Below are 15400 nucleotides of genomic sequence, written 5' to 3'. Positions count from 1 at the left end.
ATTAGACGTATTAAAAATTTACTTATGCAGGCATCGACAGACAAATATCTGATGCCTAAATGCCAGCAAGTACAGCTTGGGAAAGCATCACCTGGGACACACACAGACTAAGCATGAAGGCAGAAAAAGCATGGATATCCGTTTTTCTTCTGAGGTTCAAAATAATTTGTGCAACAATGCGCCGAGTGTAATGAGAAATAGTCAGGCATTGTCAGTTTTGAGTAGGATTCGTATGTTTACCTCTAAAAAAGGGCTCGTCTGGGATTTGAACCCGGGACCTCTCGCACCCTAAGCGAGAATCATACCCCTAGACCAACGAGCGGAGGCACACAAGAGTCACCTTTTGCACCGGCTCCGGGGGTTATTGGCAGCGAGTTGGTGAATGATTCACCCAAAGCAAGCAACTGCACATGCTGCTCTCTTCTGCAATATGGTTGCTGTCTTTTCCATGGCCGTCATCGAACAAGAAATGAAAATACCTCCATCCTTCAGACATTTTGTTTGCTCTAGGTGTATGCTCTCGGTGAGGACAATAAAACAATTTCTGCTCTCATGCCTTGCTTTCATCAAGTAGGCCCACCCTTCAGTACAAAAGGACGTGCAAACGAATGGTGCAAACTATCGTCACTTCTCTTTTTGAGCTGTCACTGATGCCCCTGGAGCACAGTACGTCACGCTGGTGAGGGATAGACAGCTTCCATTATCTCAGCTTTCCTATAAGTTGAGAGAGTAAATGCAAACAATAAGCTGCAGTTTCTGCCCGGTCTCAAACCAGGGACCTTTCGCGTGTAAAGCGAACGTGATAACCACTACACCACAGAAACAGATACTCTTGCAGCAATCTTCTTGGCATGTAGTGGGCTGGAAAGCACAGACCAAGGGCCAATGTCCATGAAGCTCAACGTTGGACCCTCCTTACCCGATCTCTTTCTTTGGAAGAAAGGAACGAGGACCACTTTTATTCCAAAAGGCGATTTTAAAACCATACCTGAAATCACGCTAGAAAAACACTTTGAATTTAATGTTCCTACACTGATGGTCCACCCCAGAAAAGCAGTTGCAAAGAAGTCCGGCACTGAAATTCTATACGCCAAAACTGGGAAACAGCGTGCAGGGAAAGGAACTTTTTCACCATACACGGCGTCTTATAGCATTGAAAAGAAGAAATGGTCCTACACAATAAGCAGCCTAAAAATAATTCCACAACATGGGCTCGTCCGGGATTTGAACCCGGGACCTCTCGCACCCGAAGCGAGAATCATACCCCTAGACCAACGAGCCTGATTCCCCTGTCACCAATTTGAACAATTTCTGATGCGTCTTTCAGAAACAAAGCAGTGCTATTTGGCTGCTCTCTCTCTATGTGAGCCACACAAAGTCATGTTTTCTCTCAAGGTGTTGTTTTTTTCACTCTTGCAAGGAAGGGATCAGCCGATATCCTAGCTGCCAGTGAGCAGAAAAAAGGCACTGATGAGAACTGCAGGCACTTTCTGGCACTTGTACTTCTCTGCAAGTCCTGGACCCTTGCCCCATTAACTTCCACCCCAGGAGCAAGGGAGGGCCTGCCAATTCTTGCTCCTAAGAAAGAGGTGTTTGATTCTTGGATTCAAACACGCTCGATCAGGCTCGATCAGGTGAGATTTATATGAGTGGCTCGCAGGACTGAAACACTCACCTGGGAGACCCAGGGTGGCTGAATTCCCAGAATGGCCATTGTTGGGCAAGTCACCTCCTTTCCTCCTGCCTCAATCTAGAATTGGCTGCAAATCACAAGATAGAGTTCAATGTCCGTGTGTACTGCCTACTCCCAGCTACCTCTCTGTCTTCCTTATGTAAATTAAAATTCGCAAGGGGGGACCAATGACAATCTGCTCCTCCCACATAACCAGGAAGCCCTGTTGAACATGTCTGCCTGTGTTGTTGCAGGGACAGTGCCTTCTCCGCCCAAAAGGTGGCAGGAGAGCCTCACAACAAAGATGGGATCAACTGCTTAATGAGAAACCAGCACAGCAGTTAGTGTGATGGAGTGCAAATTTAACGGAAGGTGTGCCTGAGGTGTCCCTTCCAGGAATACATGGAATTGTGATTGAGGGCCCAGCCTGATCGTTGGTGGATTTCTCGTCATATGTTACAGGTCCGTGCAAAGATTGTGGTGTGTGGGGAATGCACTGCAAAAAACAGGACGATTTAAGGGTGTAAAAGAGACCTGTCAGAAGTGGGATTTGAACCCACGCCTCCATGAGGAGACCAGAAGTCTCAGTTGCACTGAAGATCAAGCTCTCTTGAGTCTGGCGCCTTAGACCACTCGGCCATCCTGACTGCCCTGGCTATGTACAGGTCTGACTCTTCTGTCTGCACTTGCCAATGTTTGCACTTACAGCGTTCGCAGCAATGTCACAGGTGTAAAGGCCCCACAATACACGATGGCATGATAAAATAAAAAGCTAGGCACAAGAGCGACCACTGATGGATGCGGATTACTTTGTTTCGTCTTGGAAAAGTAAAGGAAGTTTCCCACAGCTCGCTGGGTTCATGGACCGCCTCTTCTTAAGCTTGCATTGAGATAATAAGGTTTTAGAGGGTGCACATAAAAGCAGCTCATGCACAGTGTTTCTGCCCGGTCTCGAACCGGGGACCTTTCGCGTGTTAGGCGAACGTGATGACCACTACACTACAGAAACTAACTTGCTGGGTTTTACTGTTAGAGCAAGGTTCCTCTCAAGGATTCTCTCTACTTCTATTCTGCTGTATCAGCAGCCACTCAGAAAGCGAGGAGCAAGTGTGAAAACTGCAGAGATATCAGCCAACATGCTTGCAATTAGACGTATTAAAAATTTACTTATGCAGGCATCGACAGACAAATATCTGATGCCTAAATGCCAGCAAGTACAGCTTGGGAAAGCATCACCTGGGACACACACAGACTAAGCATGAAGGCAGAAAAAGCATGGATATCCGTTTTTCTTCTGAGGTTCAAAATAATTTGTGCAACAATGCGCCGAGTGTAATGAGAAATAGTCAGGCATTGTCAGTTTTGAGTAGGATTCGTATGTTTACCTCTAAAAAAGGGCTCGTCCGGGATTTGAACCCGGGACCTCTCGCACCCTAAGCGAGAATCATACCCCTAGACCAACGAGCCGAGGCACACAAGAGACACCTTTTGCACCGGCTCCGGGGGTTATTGGCAGCGAGTTGGTGAATGATTCACCCAAAGCAAGCAACTGCACATGCTGCTCTCTTCTGCAATATGGTTGCTGTCTTTTCCATGGCCGTCATCGAACAAGAAATGAAAATACCTCCATCCTTCAGACATTTTGTTTGCTCTAGGTGTATGCTCTCGGTGAGGACAATAAAACAATTTCTGCTCTCATGCCTTGCTTTCATCAAGTAGGCCCACCCTTCAGTACAAAAGGACGTGCAAACGAATGGTGCAAACTATCGTCACTTCTCTTTTTGAGCTGTCACTGATGCCCCTGGAGCACAGTACGTCACGCTGGTGAGGGATAGACAGCTTCCATTATCTCAGCTTTCCTATAAGTTGAGAGAGTAAATGCAAACAATAAGCTGCTGTTTCTGCCCAGTCTCGAACCAGGGACCTTTCGCGTGTAAAGCGAACGTGATAACCACTACACCACAGAAACAGATACTCTTGCAGCAATCTTCTTGGCATGTAGTGGGCTGGAAAGCACAGACCAAGGGCCAATGTCCATGAAGCTCAACGTTGGACCCTCCTTACCCGATCTCTTTCTTTGGAAGAAAGGAACGAGGACCACTTTTATTCCAAAAGGCGATTTTAAAACCATACCTGAAATCACGCTAGAAAAACACTTTGAATTTAATGTTCCTACACTGATGGTCCACCCCAGAAAAGCAGTTGCAAAGAAGTCCGGCACTGAAATTCTATACGCCAAAAGTGGGAAACAGCGTGCAGGGAAAAGAACTTTTTCACCATACACGGCGTCTTCTGGCATTGAAAAGAAGAAATGGTCCTACATAATAAGCAGCCTAAAAATAATTCCACAACATGGGCTCGTCCGGGATTTGAACCCGGGACCTCTCGCACCCGAAGCGAGAATCATACCCCTAGACCAACGAGCCTGATTCCCCTGTCACCAATTTGAACAATTTCTGATGCGTCTTTCAGAAACAAAGCAGTGCTATTTGGCTGCTCTCTCTCTATGTGAGCCACACAAAGTCATGTTTTCTCTCAAGGTGTTGTTTTTTTCACTCTTGCAAGGAAGGGATCAGCCGATATCCTAGCTGCCAGTGAGCAGAAAAAAGGCACTGATGAGAACTGCAGGCACTTTCTGGCACTTGTACTTCTCTGCAAGTCCTGGACCCTTGCCCCATTAACTTCCACCCCAGGAGCAAGGGAGGGCCTGCCAATTCTTGCTCCTAAGAAAGAGGTGTTTGATTCTTGGATTCAAACACGCTCGATCAGGCTCGATCAGGTGAGATTTATATGAGTGGCTCGCAGGACTGAAACACTCACCTGGGAGACCCAGGGTGGCTGAATTCCCAGAATGGCCATTGTTGGGCAAGTCACCTCCTTTCCTCCTGCCTCAATCTAGAATTGGCTGCAAATCACAAGATAGAGTTCAATGTCCGTGTGTACTGCCTACTCCCAGCTACCTCTCTGTCTTCCTTATGTAAATTAAAATTCGCAAGGGGGGACCAATGACAATCTGCTCCTCCCACATAACCAGGAAGCCCTGTTGAACATGTCTGCCTGTGTTGTTGCAGGGACAGTGCCTTCTCCTCCCAAAAGGTGGCAGGAGAGCCTCACAACAAAGATGGGATCAACTGCTTAATGAGAAACCAGCACAGCAGTTAGTGTGATGGAGTGCAAATTTAACGGAAGGTGTGCCTGAGGTGTCCCTTCCAGGAATACATGGAATTGTGATTGAGGGCCCAGCCTGATCGTTGGTGGATTTCTCGTCATATGTTACAGGTCCGTGCAAAGATTGTGGTGTGTGGGGAATGCACTGCAAAAAACAGGACGATTTAAGGGTGTAAAAGAGACCTGTCAGAAGTGGGATTTGAACCCACGCCTCCATGAGGAGACCAGAAGTCTCAGTTGCACTGAAGATCAAGCTCTCTTGAGTCTGGCGCCTTAGACCACTCGGCCATCCTGACAGCCCTGGCTATGTACAGGTCTGACTCTTCTGTCTGCGCTTGCCAATGTTTGCACTTACAGCGTTCGCAGCAATGTCACAGGTGTAAAGGCCCCACAATACACGATGGCATGATAAAAAAAAAAGCTAGGCACAAGAGCGACCACTGATGGATGCGGATTACTTTGTTTCGTCTTGGAAAAGTAAAGGAAGTTTCCCACGGCTCGCTGGGTTCATGGACCGCCTCTTCTTAAGCTTGCATTGAGATAATAAGGTTTTAGAGGGTGCACATAAAAGCAGCTCATGCACAGTGTTTCTACCCGGTCTCGAACCAGGGACCTTTCGCGTGTTAGGCGAACGTGATGACCACTACACTACAGAAACTAACTTGCTGTGTTTTACTGTTAGAGCAAGGTTCCTCTCAAGGATTCTCTCTACTTCTATTCTGCTGAATCAGCAGCCACTCAGAAAGCCAGGAGCAAGTGTGAAAACTGCAGAGATATCAGCCAACATGCTTGCAATTAGACGTATTAAAAATTTACTTATGCAGGCATCGACAGACAAATATCTGATGCCTAAATGCCAGCAAGTACAGCTTGGGAAAGCATCACCTGGGACACACACAGACTAAGCATGAAGGCAGAAAAAGCATGGATATCCGTTTTTCTTCTGAGGTTCAAAATAATTTGTGCAACAATGCGCCGAGTGTAATGAGAAATAGTCAGGCATTGTCAGTTTTGAGTAGGATTCGTATGTTTACCTCTAAAAAAGGGCTCGTCCGGGATTTGAACCCGGGACCTCTCGCACCCTAAGCGAGAATCATACCCCTAGACCAACGAGCCGAGGCACACAAGAGACACCTTTTGCACCGGCTCCGGGGGTTATTGGCAGCGAGTTGGTGAATGATTCACCCAAAGCAAGCAACTGCACATGCTGCTCTCTTCTGCAATATGGTTGCTGTCTTTTCCATGGCCGTCATCGAACAAGAAATGAAAATACCTCCATCCTTCAGACATTTTGTTTGCTCTAGGTGTATGCTCTCGGTGAGGACAATAAAACAATTTCTGCTCTCATGCCTTGCTTTCATCAAGTAGGCCCACCCTTCAGTACAAAAGGACGTGCAAACGAATGGTGCAAATTATCGTCACTTCTCTTTTTGAGCTGTCACTGATGCCCCTGGAGCACAGTACGTCACGCTGGTGAGGGATAGACAGCTTCCATTATCTCAGCTTTCCTATAAGTTGAGAGAGTAAATGCAAACAATAAGCTGCTGTTTCTGCCCAGTCTCGAACCAGGGACCTTTCGCGTGTAAAGCGAACGTGATAACCACTACACCACAGAAACAGATACTCTTGCAGCAATCTTCTTGGCATGTAGTGGGCTGGAAAGCACAGACCAAGGGCCAATGTCCATGAAGCTCAACGTTGGACCCTCCTTACCCGATCTCTTTCTTTGGAAGAAAGGAACGAGGACCACTTTTATTCCAAAAGGCGATTTTAAAACCATACCTGAAATCACGCTAGAAAAACACTTTGAATTTAATGTTCCTACACTGATGGTCCACCCCAGAAAAGCAGTTGCAAAGAAGTCCGGCACTGAAATTCTATACGCCAAAAGTGGGAAACAGCGTGCAGGGAAAAGAACTTTTTCACCATACACGGCGTCTTCTGGCATTGAAAAGAAGAAATGGTCCTACATAATAAGCAGCCTAAAAATAATTCCACAACATGGGCTCGTCCGGGATTTGAACCCGGGACCTCTCGCACCCGAAGCGAGAATCATACCCCTAGACCAACGAGCCTGATTCCCCTGTCACCAATTTGAACAATTTCTGATGCGTCTTTCAGAAACAAAGCAGTGCTATTTGGCTGCTCTCTCTCTATGTGAGCCACACAAAGTCATGTTTTCTCTCAAGGTGTTGTTTTTTTCACTCTTGCAAGGAAGGGATCAGCCGATATCCTAGCTGCCAGTGAGCAGAAAAAAGGCACTGATGAGAACTGCAGGCACTTTCTGGCACTTGTACTTCTCTGCAAGTCCTGGACCCTTGCCCCATTAACTTCCACCCCAGGAGCAAGGGAGGGCCTGCCAATTCTTGCTCCTAAGAAAGAGGTGTTTGATTCTTGGATTCAAACACGCTCGATCAGGCTCGATCAGGTGAGATTTATATGAGTGGCTCGCAGGACTGAAACACTCACCTGGGAGACCCAGGGTGGCTGAATTCCCAGAATGGCCATTGTTGGGCAAGTCACCTCCTTTCCTCCTGCCTCAATCTAGAATTGGCTGCAAATCACAAGATAGAGTTCAATGTCCGTGTGTACTGCCTACTCCCAGCTACCTCTCTGTCTTCCTTATGTAAATTAAAATTCGCAAGGGGGGACCAATGACAATCTGCTCCTCCCACATAACCAGGAAGCCCTGTTGAACATGTCTGCCTGTGTTGTTGCAGGGACAGTGCCTTCTCCTCCCAAAAGGTGGCAGGAGAGCCTCACAACAAAGATGGGATCAACTGCTTAATGAGAAACCAGCACAGCAGTTAGTGTGATGGAGTGCAAATTTACCGGAAGGTGTGCCTGAGGTGTCCCTTCCAGGAATACATGGAATTGTGATTGAGGGCCCAGCCTGATCGTTGGTGGATTTCTCGTCATATGTTACAGGTCCGTGCAAAGATTGTGGTGTGTGGGGAATGCACTGCAAAAAACAGGACGATTTAAGGGTGTAAAAGAGACCTGTCAGAAGTGGGATTTGAACCCACGCCTCCATGAGGAGACCAGAAGTCTCAGTTGCACTGAAGATCAAGCTCTCTTGAGTCTGGCGCCTTAGACCACTCGGCCATCCTGACTGCCCTGGCTATGTACAGGTCTGACTCTTCTGTCTGCACTTGCCAATGTTTGCACTTACAGCGTTCGCAGCAATGTCACAGGTGTAAAGGCCCCACAATACACGATGGCATGATAAAATAAAAAGCTAGGCACAAGAGCGACCACTGATGGATGCGGATTACTTTGTTTCGTCTTGGAAAAGTAAAGGAAGTTTCCCACAGCTCGCTGGGTTCATGGACCGCCTCTTCTTAAGCTTGCATTGAGATAATAAGGTTTTAGAGGGTGCACATAAAAGCAGCTCATGCACAGTGTTTCTGCCCGGTCTCGAACCGGGGACCTTTCGCGTGTTAGGCGAACGTGATGACCACTACACTACAGAAACTAACTTGCTGGGTTTTACTGTTAGAGCAAGGTTCCTCTCAAGGATTCTCTCTACTTCTATTCTGCTGTATCAGCAGCCACTCAGAAAGCGAGGAGCAAGTGTGAAAACTGCAGAGATATCAGCCAACATGCTTGCAATTAGACGTATTAAAAATTTACTTATGCAGGCATCGACAGACAAATATCTGATGCCTAAATGCCAGCAAGTACAGCTTGGGAAAGCATCACCTGGGACACACACAGACTAAGCATGAAGGCAGAAAAAGCATGGATATCCGTTTTTCTTCTGAGGTTCAAAATAATTTGTGCAACCATGCGCCGAGTGTAATGAGAAATAGTCAGGCATTGTCAGTTTTGAGTAGGATTCGTATGTTTACCTCTAAAAAAGGGCTCGTCCGGGATTTGAACCCGGGACCTCTCGCACCCTAAGCGAGAATCATACCCCTAGACCAACGAGCCGAGGCACACAAGAGACACCTTTTGCACCGGCTCCGGGGGTTATTGGCAGCGAGTTGGTGAATGATTCACCCAAAGCAAGCAACTGCACATGCTGCTCTCTTCTGCAATATGGTTGCTGTCTTTTCCATGGCCGTCATCGAACAAGAAATGAAAATACCTCCATCCTTCAGACATTTTGTTTGCTCTAGGTGTATGCTCTCGGTGAGGACAATAAAACAATTTCTGCTCTCATGCCTTGCTTTCATCAAGTAGGCCCACCCTTCAGTACAAAAGGACGTGCAAACGAATGGCGCAAACTATCGTCACTTCTCTTTTTGAGCTGTCACTGATGCCCCTGGAGCACAGTACGTCACGCTGGTGAGGGATAGACAGCTTCCATTATCTCAGCTTTCCTATAAGTTGAGAGAGTAAATGCAAACAATAAGCTGCAGTTTCTGCCCGGTCTCAAACCAGGGACCTATCGCGTGTAAAGCGAACGTGATAACCACTACACCACAGAAACAGATACTCTTGCAGCAATCTTCTTGGCATGTAGTGGGCTGGAAAGCACAGACCAAGGGCCAATGTCCATGAAGCTCAACGTTGGACCCTCCTTACCCGATCTCTTTCTTTGGAAGAAAGGAACGAGGACCACTTTTATTCCAAAAGGCGATTTTAAAACCATACCTGAAATCACGCTAGAAAAACACTTTGAATTTAATGTTCCTACACTGATGGTCCACCCCAGAAAAGCAGTTGCAAAGAAGTCCGGCACTGAAATTCTATACGCCAAAACTGGGAAACAGCGTGCAGGGAAAGGAACTTTTTCACCATACACGGCGTCTTATAGCATTGAAAAGAAGAAATGGTCCTACACAATAAGCAGCCTAAAAATAATTCCACAACATGGGCTCGTCTGGGATTTGAACCCGGGACCTCTCGCACCCGAAGCGAGAATCATACCCCTAGACCAACGAGCCTGATTCCCCTGTCAGCAATTTGAACAATTTCTGATGCGTCTTTCAGAAACAAAGCAGTGCTATTTGGCTGCTCTCTCTCTATGTGAGCCACACAAAGTCATGTTTTCTCTCAAGGTGTTGTTTTTTTCACTCTTGCAAGGAAGGGATCAGCTGATATCCTAGCTGCCAGTGAGCAGAAAAAAGGCACTGATGAGAACTGCAGGCACTTTCTGGCACTTGTACTTCTCTGCAAGTCCTGGACCCTTGCCCCATTAACTTCCACCCCAGAAGCAAGGGAGGGCCTGCCAATTCTTGCTCCTAAGAAAGAGGTGTTTGATTCTAGGATTCAAACACGCTCACTCAGCGCTCGATGAGGCTCGATCAGGCGAGATTTATATGAGTGGCTCGCAGGACTGAAACACTCACCTGGGAGACCCAGGGTGGCTGAATTCCCAGAATGGCCATTGTTGGGCAAGTCACCTCCTTTCCTCCTGCCTCAATCTAGAATTGGCTGCAAATCACAAGATAGAGTTCAATGTCCGTGTGTACTGCCTACTCCCAGCTACCTCTCTGTCTTCCTTATGTAAATTAAAATTCGCAAGGGGGGACCAATGACAATCTGCTCCTCCCACATAACCAGGAAGCCCTGTTGAACATGTCTGCCTGTGTTGTTGCAGGGACAGTGCCTTCTCCGCCCAAAAGGTGGCAGGAGAGCCTCACAACAAAGATGAGATCAACTGCTTAATGAGAAACCAGCACAGCAGTTAGTGTGATGGAGTGCAAATTTAACGGAAGGTGTGCCTGAGGTGTCCCTTCCAGGAATACATGGAATTGTGATTGAGGGCCCAGCCTGATCGTTGGTGGATTTCTCGTCATATGTTACAGGTCCGTGCAAAGATTGTGGTGTGTGGGGAATGCACTGCAAAAAACAGGACGATTTAAGGGTGTAAAAGAGACCTGTCAGAAGTGGGATTTGAACCCACGCCTCCATAAGGAGACCAGAAGTCTCAGTTGCACTGAAGATCAAGCTCTCTTGAGTCTGGCGCCTTAGACCACTCGGCCATCCTGACTACCCTGGCTATGTACAGGTCTGACTCTTCTGTCTGCACTTGCCAATGTTTGCACTTACAGCGTTCGCAGCAATGTCACAGGTGTAAAGGCCCCACAATACACGATGGCATGATAAAATAAAAAGCTAGGCACAAGAGCGACCACTGATGGATGCGGATTACTTTGTTTCGTCTTGGAAAAGTAAAGGAAGTTTCCCACAGCTCGCTGGGTTCATGGACCGCCTCTTCTTAAGCTTGCATTGAGATAATAAGGTTTTAGAGGGTGCACATAAAAGCAGCTCATGCACAGTGTTTCTGCCCGGTCTCGAACCGGGGACCTTTCGCGTGTTAGGCGAACGTGATGACCACTACACTACAGAAACTAACTTGCTGTGTTTTACTGTTAGAGCAAGGTTCCTCTCAAGGATTCTCTCTACTTCTATTCTGCTGTATCAGCAGCCACTCAGAAAGCGAGGAGCAAGTGTGAAAACTGCAGAGATATCAGCCAACATGCTTGCAATTAGACGTATTAAAAATTTACTTATGCAGGCATCGACAGACAAATATCTGATGCCTAAATGCCAGCAAGTACAGCTTGGGAAAGCATCACCTGGGACACACACAGACTAAGCATGAAGGCAGAAAAAGCATGGATATCCGTTTTTCTTCTGAGGTTCAAAATAATTTGTGCAACAATGCGCCGAGTGTAATGAGAAATAGTCAGGCATTGTCAGTTTTGAGTAGGATTCGTATGTTTACCTCTAAAAAAGGGCTCGTCCGGGATTTGAACCCGGGACCTCTCGCACCCTAAGCGAGAATCATACCCCTAGACCAACGAGCCGAGGCACACAAGAGACACCTTTTGCACCGGCTCCGGGGGTTATTGGCAGCGAGTTGGTGAATGATTCACCCAAAGCAAGCAACTGCACATGCTGCTCTCTTCTGCAATATGGTTGCTGTCTTTTCCATGGCCGTCATCGAACAAGAAATGAAAATACCTCCATCCTTCAGACATTTTGTTTGCTCTAGGTGTATGCTCTCGGTGAGGACAATAAAACAATTTCTGCTCTCATGCCTTGCTTTCATCAAGTAGGCCCACCCTTCAGTACAAAAGGACGTGCAAACGAATGGCGCAAACTATCGTCACTTCTCTTTTTGAGCTGTCACTGATGCCCCTGGAGCACAGTATGTCACGCTGGTGAGGGATAGACAGCTTCCATTATCTCAGCTTTCCTATAAGTTGAGAGAGTAAATGCAAACAATAAGCTGCAGTTTCTGCCCGGTCTCGAACAAGGGACCTTTCGCGTGTAAAGCGAACGTGATAACCACTACACCACAGAAACAGATACTCTTGCAGCAATCTTCTTGGCATGTAGTGGGCTGGAAAGCACAGACCAAGGGCCAATGTCCATGAAGCTCAACGTTGGACCCTCCTTACCCGATCTCTTTCTTTGGAAGAAAGGAACGAGGACCACTTTTATTCCAAAAGGCGATTTTAAAACCATACCTGAAATCACGCTAGAAAAACACTTTGAATTTAATGTTCCTACACTGATGGTCCACCCCAGAAAAGCAGTTGCAAAGAAGTCCGGCACTGAAATTCTATACGCCAAAACTGGGAAACAGCGTGCAGGGAAAGGAACTTTTTCACCATACACGGCGTCTTATAGCATTGAAAAGAAGAAATGGTCCTACATAATAAGCAGCCTAAAAATAATTCCACAACATGGGCTCGTCCGGGATTTGAACCCGGGACCTCTCGCACCCGAAGCGAGAATCATACCCCTAGACCAACAAGCCTGATTCCCCTGTCAGCAATTTGAACAATTTCTGATGCGTCTTTCAGAAACAAAGCAGTGCTATTTGGCTGCTCTCTCTCTATGTGAGCCACACAAAGTCATGTTTTCTCTCAAGGTGTTGTTTTTTTCACTCTTGCAAGGAAGGGATCAGCCGATATCCTAGCTGCCAGTGAGCAGAAAAAAGGCACTGATGAGAACTGCAGGCACTTTCTGGCACTTGTACTTCTCTGCAAGTCCTGGACCCTTGCCCCATTAACTTCCACCCCAGAAGCAAGGGAGGGCCTGCCAATTCTTGCTCCTAAGAAAGAGGTGTTTGATTCTTGGATTCAAACACGCTCGATCAGGCTCGATCAGGCGAGATTTATATGAGTGGCTCGCAGGACTGAAACACTCACCTGGGAGACCCAGGGTGGCTGAATTCCCAGAATGGCCATTGTTGGGCAAGTCACCTCCTTTCCTCCTGCCTCAATCTAGAATTGGCTGCAAATCACAAGATAGAGTTCAATGTCCGTGTGTACTGCCTACTCCCAGCTACCTCTCTGTCTTCCTTATGTAAATTAAAATTCGCAAGGGGGGACCAATGACAATCTGCTCCTCCCACATAACCAGGAAGCCCTGTTGAACATGTCTGCCTGTGTTGTTGCAGGGACAGTGCCTTCTCCGCCCAAAAGGTGGCAGGAGAGCCTCACAACAAAGATGAGATCAACTGCTTAATGAGAAACCAGCACAGCAGTTAGTGTGATGGAGTGCAAATTTAACGGAAGGTGTGCCTGAGGTGTCCCTTCCAGGAATACATGGAATTGTGATTGAGGGCCCAGCCTGATCGTTGGTGGATTTCTCGTCATATGTTACAGGTCCGTGCAAAGATTGTGGTGTGTGGGGAATGCACTGCAAAAAACAGGACGATTTAAGGGTGTAAAAGAGACCTGTCAGAAGTGGGATTTGAACCCACGCCTCCATAAGGAGACCAGAAGTCTCAGTTGCACTGAAGATCAAGCTCTCTTGAGTCTGGCGCCTTAGACCACTCGGCCATCCTGACTACCCTGGCTATGTACAGGTCTGACTCTTCTGTCTGCACTTGCCAATGTTTGCACTTACAGCGTTCGCAGCAATGTCACAGGTGTAAAGGCCCCACAATACACGATGGCATGATAAAATAAAAAGCTAGGCACAAGAGCGACCACTGATGGATGCGGATTACTTTGTTTCGTCTTGGAAAAGTAAAGGAAGTTTCCCACAGCTCGCTGGGTTCATGGACCGCCTCTTCTTAAGCTTGCATTGAGATAATAAGGTTTTAGAGGGTGCACATAAAAGCAGCTCATGCACAGTGTTTCTGCCCGGTCTCGAACCGGGGACCTTTCGCGTGTTAGGCGAACGTGATGACCACTACACTACAGAAACTAACTTGCTGTGTTTTACTGTTAGAGCAAGGTTCCTCTCAAGGATTCTCTCTACTTCTATTCTGCTGTATCAGCAGCCACTCAGAAAGCGAGGAGCAAGTGTGAAAACTGCAGAGATATCAGCCAACATGCTTGCAATTAGACGTATTAAAAATTTACTTATGCAGGCATCGACAGACAAATATCTGATGCCTAAATGCCAGCAAGTACAGCTTGGGAAAGCATCACCTGGGACACACACAGACTAAGCATGAAGGCAGAAAAAGCATGGATATCCGTTTTTCTTCTGAGGTTCAAAATAATTTGTGCAACAATGCGCCGAGTGTAATGAGAAATAGTCAGGCATTGTCAGTTTTGAGTAGGATTCGTATGTTTACCTCTAAAAAAGGGCTCGTCCGGGATTTGAACCCGGGACCTCTCGCACCCTAAGCGAGAATCATACCCCTAGACCAACGAGCCGAGGCACACAAGAGACACCTTTTGCACCGGCTCCGGGGGTTATTGGCAGCGAGTTGGTGAATGATTCACCCAAAGCAAGCAACTGCACATGCTGCTCTCTTCTGCAATATGGTTGCTGTCTTTTCCATGGCCGTCATCGAACAAGAAATGAAAATACCTCCATCCTTCAGACATTTTGTTTGCTCTAGGTGTATGCTCTCGGTGAGGACAATAAAACAATTTCTGCTCTCATGCCTTGCTTTCATCAAGTAGGCCCACCCTTCAGTACAAAAGGACGTGCAAACGAATGGCGCAAACTATCGTCACTTCTCTTTTTGAGCTGTCACTGATGCCCCTGGAGCACAGTATGTCACGCTGGTGAGGGATAGACAGCTTCCATTATCTCAGCTTTCCTATAAGTTGAGAGAGTAAATGCAAACAATAAGCTGCAGTTTCTGCCCGGTCTCGAACAAGGGACCTTTCGCGTGTAAAGCGAACGTGATAACCACTACACCACAGAAACAGATACTCTTGCAGCAATCTTCTTGGCATGTAGTGGGCTGGAAAGCACAGACCAAGGGCCAATGTCCATGAAGCTCAACGTTGGACCCTCCTTACCCGATCTCTTTCTTTGGAAGAAAGGAACGAGGACCACTTTTATTCCAAAAGGCGATTTTAAAACCATACCTGAAATCACGCTAGAAAAACACTTTGAATTTAATGTTCCTACACTGATGGTCCACCCCAGAAAAGCAGTTGCAAAGAAGTCCGGCACTGAAATTCTATACGCCAAAACTGGGAAACAGCGTGCAGGGAAAGGAACTTTTTCACCATACACGGCGTCTTATAGCATTGAAAAGAAGAAATGGTCCTACATAATAAGCAGCCTAAAAATAATTCCACAACATGGGCTCGTCCGGGATTTGAACCCGGGACCTCTCGCACCCGAAGCGAGAATCATACCCCTAGACCAACAAGCCTGATTCCCCTGTCAGCAATTTGA

At 47.0% G+C, this 15400-nt stretch overlaps 22 non-coding genes across 22 annotated transcripts; all 22 read right to left on the bottom strand.

Annotated features, from left to right (window-relative positions):
* Nucleotides 1-1209: 1209 nt before the first annotated feature.
* TRNAP-CGG (transfer RNA proline (anticodon CGG)) lies at nucleotides 1210-1281 on the bottom strand. Its single transcript has one exon. It is a non-coding gene; the product is annotated as a tRNA-Pro (tRNA).
* A 926-nt stretch (nucleotides 1282-2207) lies between these two features.
* TRNAL-CAA (transfer RNA leucine (anticodon CAA)) lies at nucleotides 2208-2319 on the bottom strand. The gene is made up of 2 exons: nucleotides 2282-2319; nucleotides 2208-2253 (listed from the first exon to the last, which is right to left on the bottom strand). It is a non-coding gene; the product is annotated as a tRNA-Leu (tRNA).
* Nucleotides 2320-2608: 289 nt separating this feature from the next.
* On the bottom strand, nucleotides 2609-2681 carry TRNAV-AAC (transfer RNA valine (anticodon AAC)). The gene has a single exon. It is a non-coding gene; the product is annotated as a tRNA-Val (tRNA).
* A 386-nt stretch (nucleotides 2682-3067) lies between these two features.
* Nucleotides 3068-3139, bottom strand: TRNAP-AGG (transfer RNA proline (anticodon AGG)). Its single transcript has one exon. It is a non-coding gene; the product is annotated as a tRNA-Pro (tRNA).
* A 429-nt stretch (nucleotides 3140-3568) lies between these two features.
* Nucleotides 3569-3641, bottom strand: TRNAV-UAC (transfer RNA valine (anticodon UAC)). The gene has a single exon. It is a non-coding gene; the product is annotated as a tRNA-Val (tRNA).
* Nucleotides 3642-4026: 385 nt separating this feature from the next.
* Nucleotides 4027-4098, bottom strand: TRNAP-CGG (transfer RNA proline (anticodon CGG)). The gene has a single exon. It is a non-coding gene; the product is annotated as a tRNA-Pro (tRNA).
* Nucleotides 4099-5024: 926 nt separating this feature from the next.
* TRNAL-CAA (transfer RNA leucine (anticodon CAA)) lies at nucleotides 5025-5136 on the bottom strand. The gene is made up of 2 exons: nucleotides 5099-5136; nucleotides 5025-5070 (listed from the first exon to the last, which is right to left on the bottom strand). It is a non-coding gene; the product is annotated as a tRNA-Leu (tRNA).
* A 289-nt stretch (nucleotides 5137-5425) lies between these two features.
* Nucleotides 5426-5498, bottom strand: TRNAV-AAC (transfer RNA valine (anticodon AAC)). Its single transcript has one exon. It is a non-coding gene; the product is annotated as a tRNA-Val (tRNA).
* A 386-nt stretch (nucleotides 5499-5884) lies between these two features.
* On the bottom strand, nucleotides 5885-5956 carry TRNAP-AGG (transfer RNA proline (anticodon AGG)). The gene has a single exon. It is a non-coding gene; the product is annotated as a tRNA-Pro (tRNA).
* A 429-nt stretch (nucleotides 5957-6385) lies between these two features.
* Nucleotides 6386-6458, bottom strand: TRNAV-UAC (transfer RNA valine (anticodon UAC)). The gene has a single exon. It is a non-coding gene; the product is annotated as a tRNA-Val (tRNA).
* Nucleotides 6459-6843: 385 nt separating this feature from the next.
* TRNAP-CGG (transfer RNA proline (anticodon CGG)) lies at nucleotides 6844-6915 on the bottom strand. Its single transcript has one exon. It is a non-coding gene; the product is annotated as a tRNA-Pro (tRNA).
* A 926-nt stretch (nucleotides 6916-7841) lies between these two features.
* On the bottom strand, nucleotides 7842-7953 carry TRNAL-CAA (transfer RNA leucine (anticodon CAA)). The gene is made up of 2 exons: nucleotides 7916-7953; nucleotides 7842-7887 (listed from the first exon to the last, which is right to left on the bottom strand). It is a non-coding gene; the product is annotated as a tRNA-Leu (tRNA).
* A 289-nt stretch (nucleotides 7954-8242) lies between these two features.
* Nucleotides 8243-8315, bottom strand: TRNAV-AAC (transfer RNA valine (anticodon AAC)). Its single transcript has one exon. It is a non-coding gene; the product is annotated as a tRNA-Val (tRNA).
* Nucleotides 8316-8701: 386 nt separating this feature from the next.
* Nucleotides 8702-8773, bottom strand: TRNAP-AGG (transfer RNA proline (anticodon AGG)). Its single transcript has one exon. It is a non-coding gene; the product is annotated as a tRNA-Pro (tRNA).
* Nucleotides 8774-10669: 1896 nt separating this feature from the next.
* On the bottom strand, nucleotides 10670-10781 carry TRNAL-CAA (transfer RNA leucine (anticodon CAA)). The gene is made up of 2 exons: nucleotides 10744-10781; nucleotides 10670-10715 (listed from the first exon to the last, which is right to left on the bottom strand). It is a non-coding gene; the product is annotated as a tRNA-Leu (tRNA).
* Nucleotides 10782-11070: 289 nt separating this feature from the next.
* TRNAV-AAC (transfer RNA valine (anticodon AAC)) lies at nucleotides 11071-11143 on the bottom strand. Its single transcript has one exon. It is a non-coding gene; the product is annotated as a tRNA-Val (tRNA).
* A 386-nt stretch (nucleotides 11144-11529) lies between these two features.
* Nucleotides 11530-11601, bottom strand: TRNAP-AGG (transfer RNA proline (anticodon AGG)). The gene has a single exon. It is a non-coding gene; the product is annotated as a tRNA-Pro (tRNA).
* Nucleotides 11602-12488: 887 nt separating this feature from the next.
* On the bottom strand, nucleotides 12489-12560 carry TRNAP-CGG (transfer RNA proline (anticodon CGG)). The gene has a single exon. It is a non-coding gene; the product is annotated as a tRNA-Pro (tRNA).
* A 926-nt stretch (nucleotides 12561-13486) lies between these two features.
* Nucleotides 13487-13598, bottom strand: TRNAL-CAA (transfer RNA leucine (anticodon CAA)). The gene is made up of 2 exons: nucleotides 13561-13598; nucleotides 13487-13532 (listed from the first exon to the last, which is right to left on the bottom strand). It is a non-coding gene; the product is annotated as a tRNA-Leu (tRNA).
* A 289-nt stretch (nucleotides 13599-13887) lies between these two features.
* On the bottom strand, nucleotides 13888-13960 carry TRNAV-AAC (transfer RNA valine (anticodon AAC)). The gene has a single exon. It is a non-coding gene; the product is annotated as a tRNA-Val (tRNA).
* A 386-nt stretch (nucleotides 13961-14346) lies between these two features.
* TRNAP-AGG (transfer RNA proline (anticodon AGG)) lies at nucleotides 14347-14418 on the bottom strand. The gene has a single exon. It is a non-coding gene; the product is annotated as a tRNA-Pro (tRNA).
* Nucleotides 14419-15305: 887 nt separating this feature from the next.
* TRNAP-CGG (transfer RNA proline (anticodon CGG)) lies at nucleotides 15306-15377 on the bottom strand. The gene has a single exon. It is a non-coding gene; the product is annotated as a tRNA-Pro (tRNA).
* Between the last annotated feature and the right edge of the window lie 23 nt (nucleotides 15378-15400).

Source organism: Triturus cristatus, chromosome 10 (genome assembly GCF_964204655.1).
Source record: "Triturus cristatus chromosome 10, aTriCri1.1, whole genome shotgun sequence".
Taxonomy (NCBI): Eukaryota; Metazoa; Chordata; class Amphibia; order Caudata; family Salamandridae; genus Triturus; species Triturus cristatus.
Note: the sequence above shows the minus strand (reverse complement) of the source record. Positions and strands in the feature narration are given on the sequence as shown.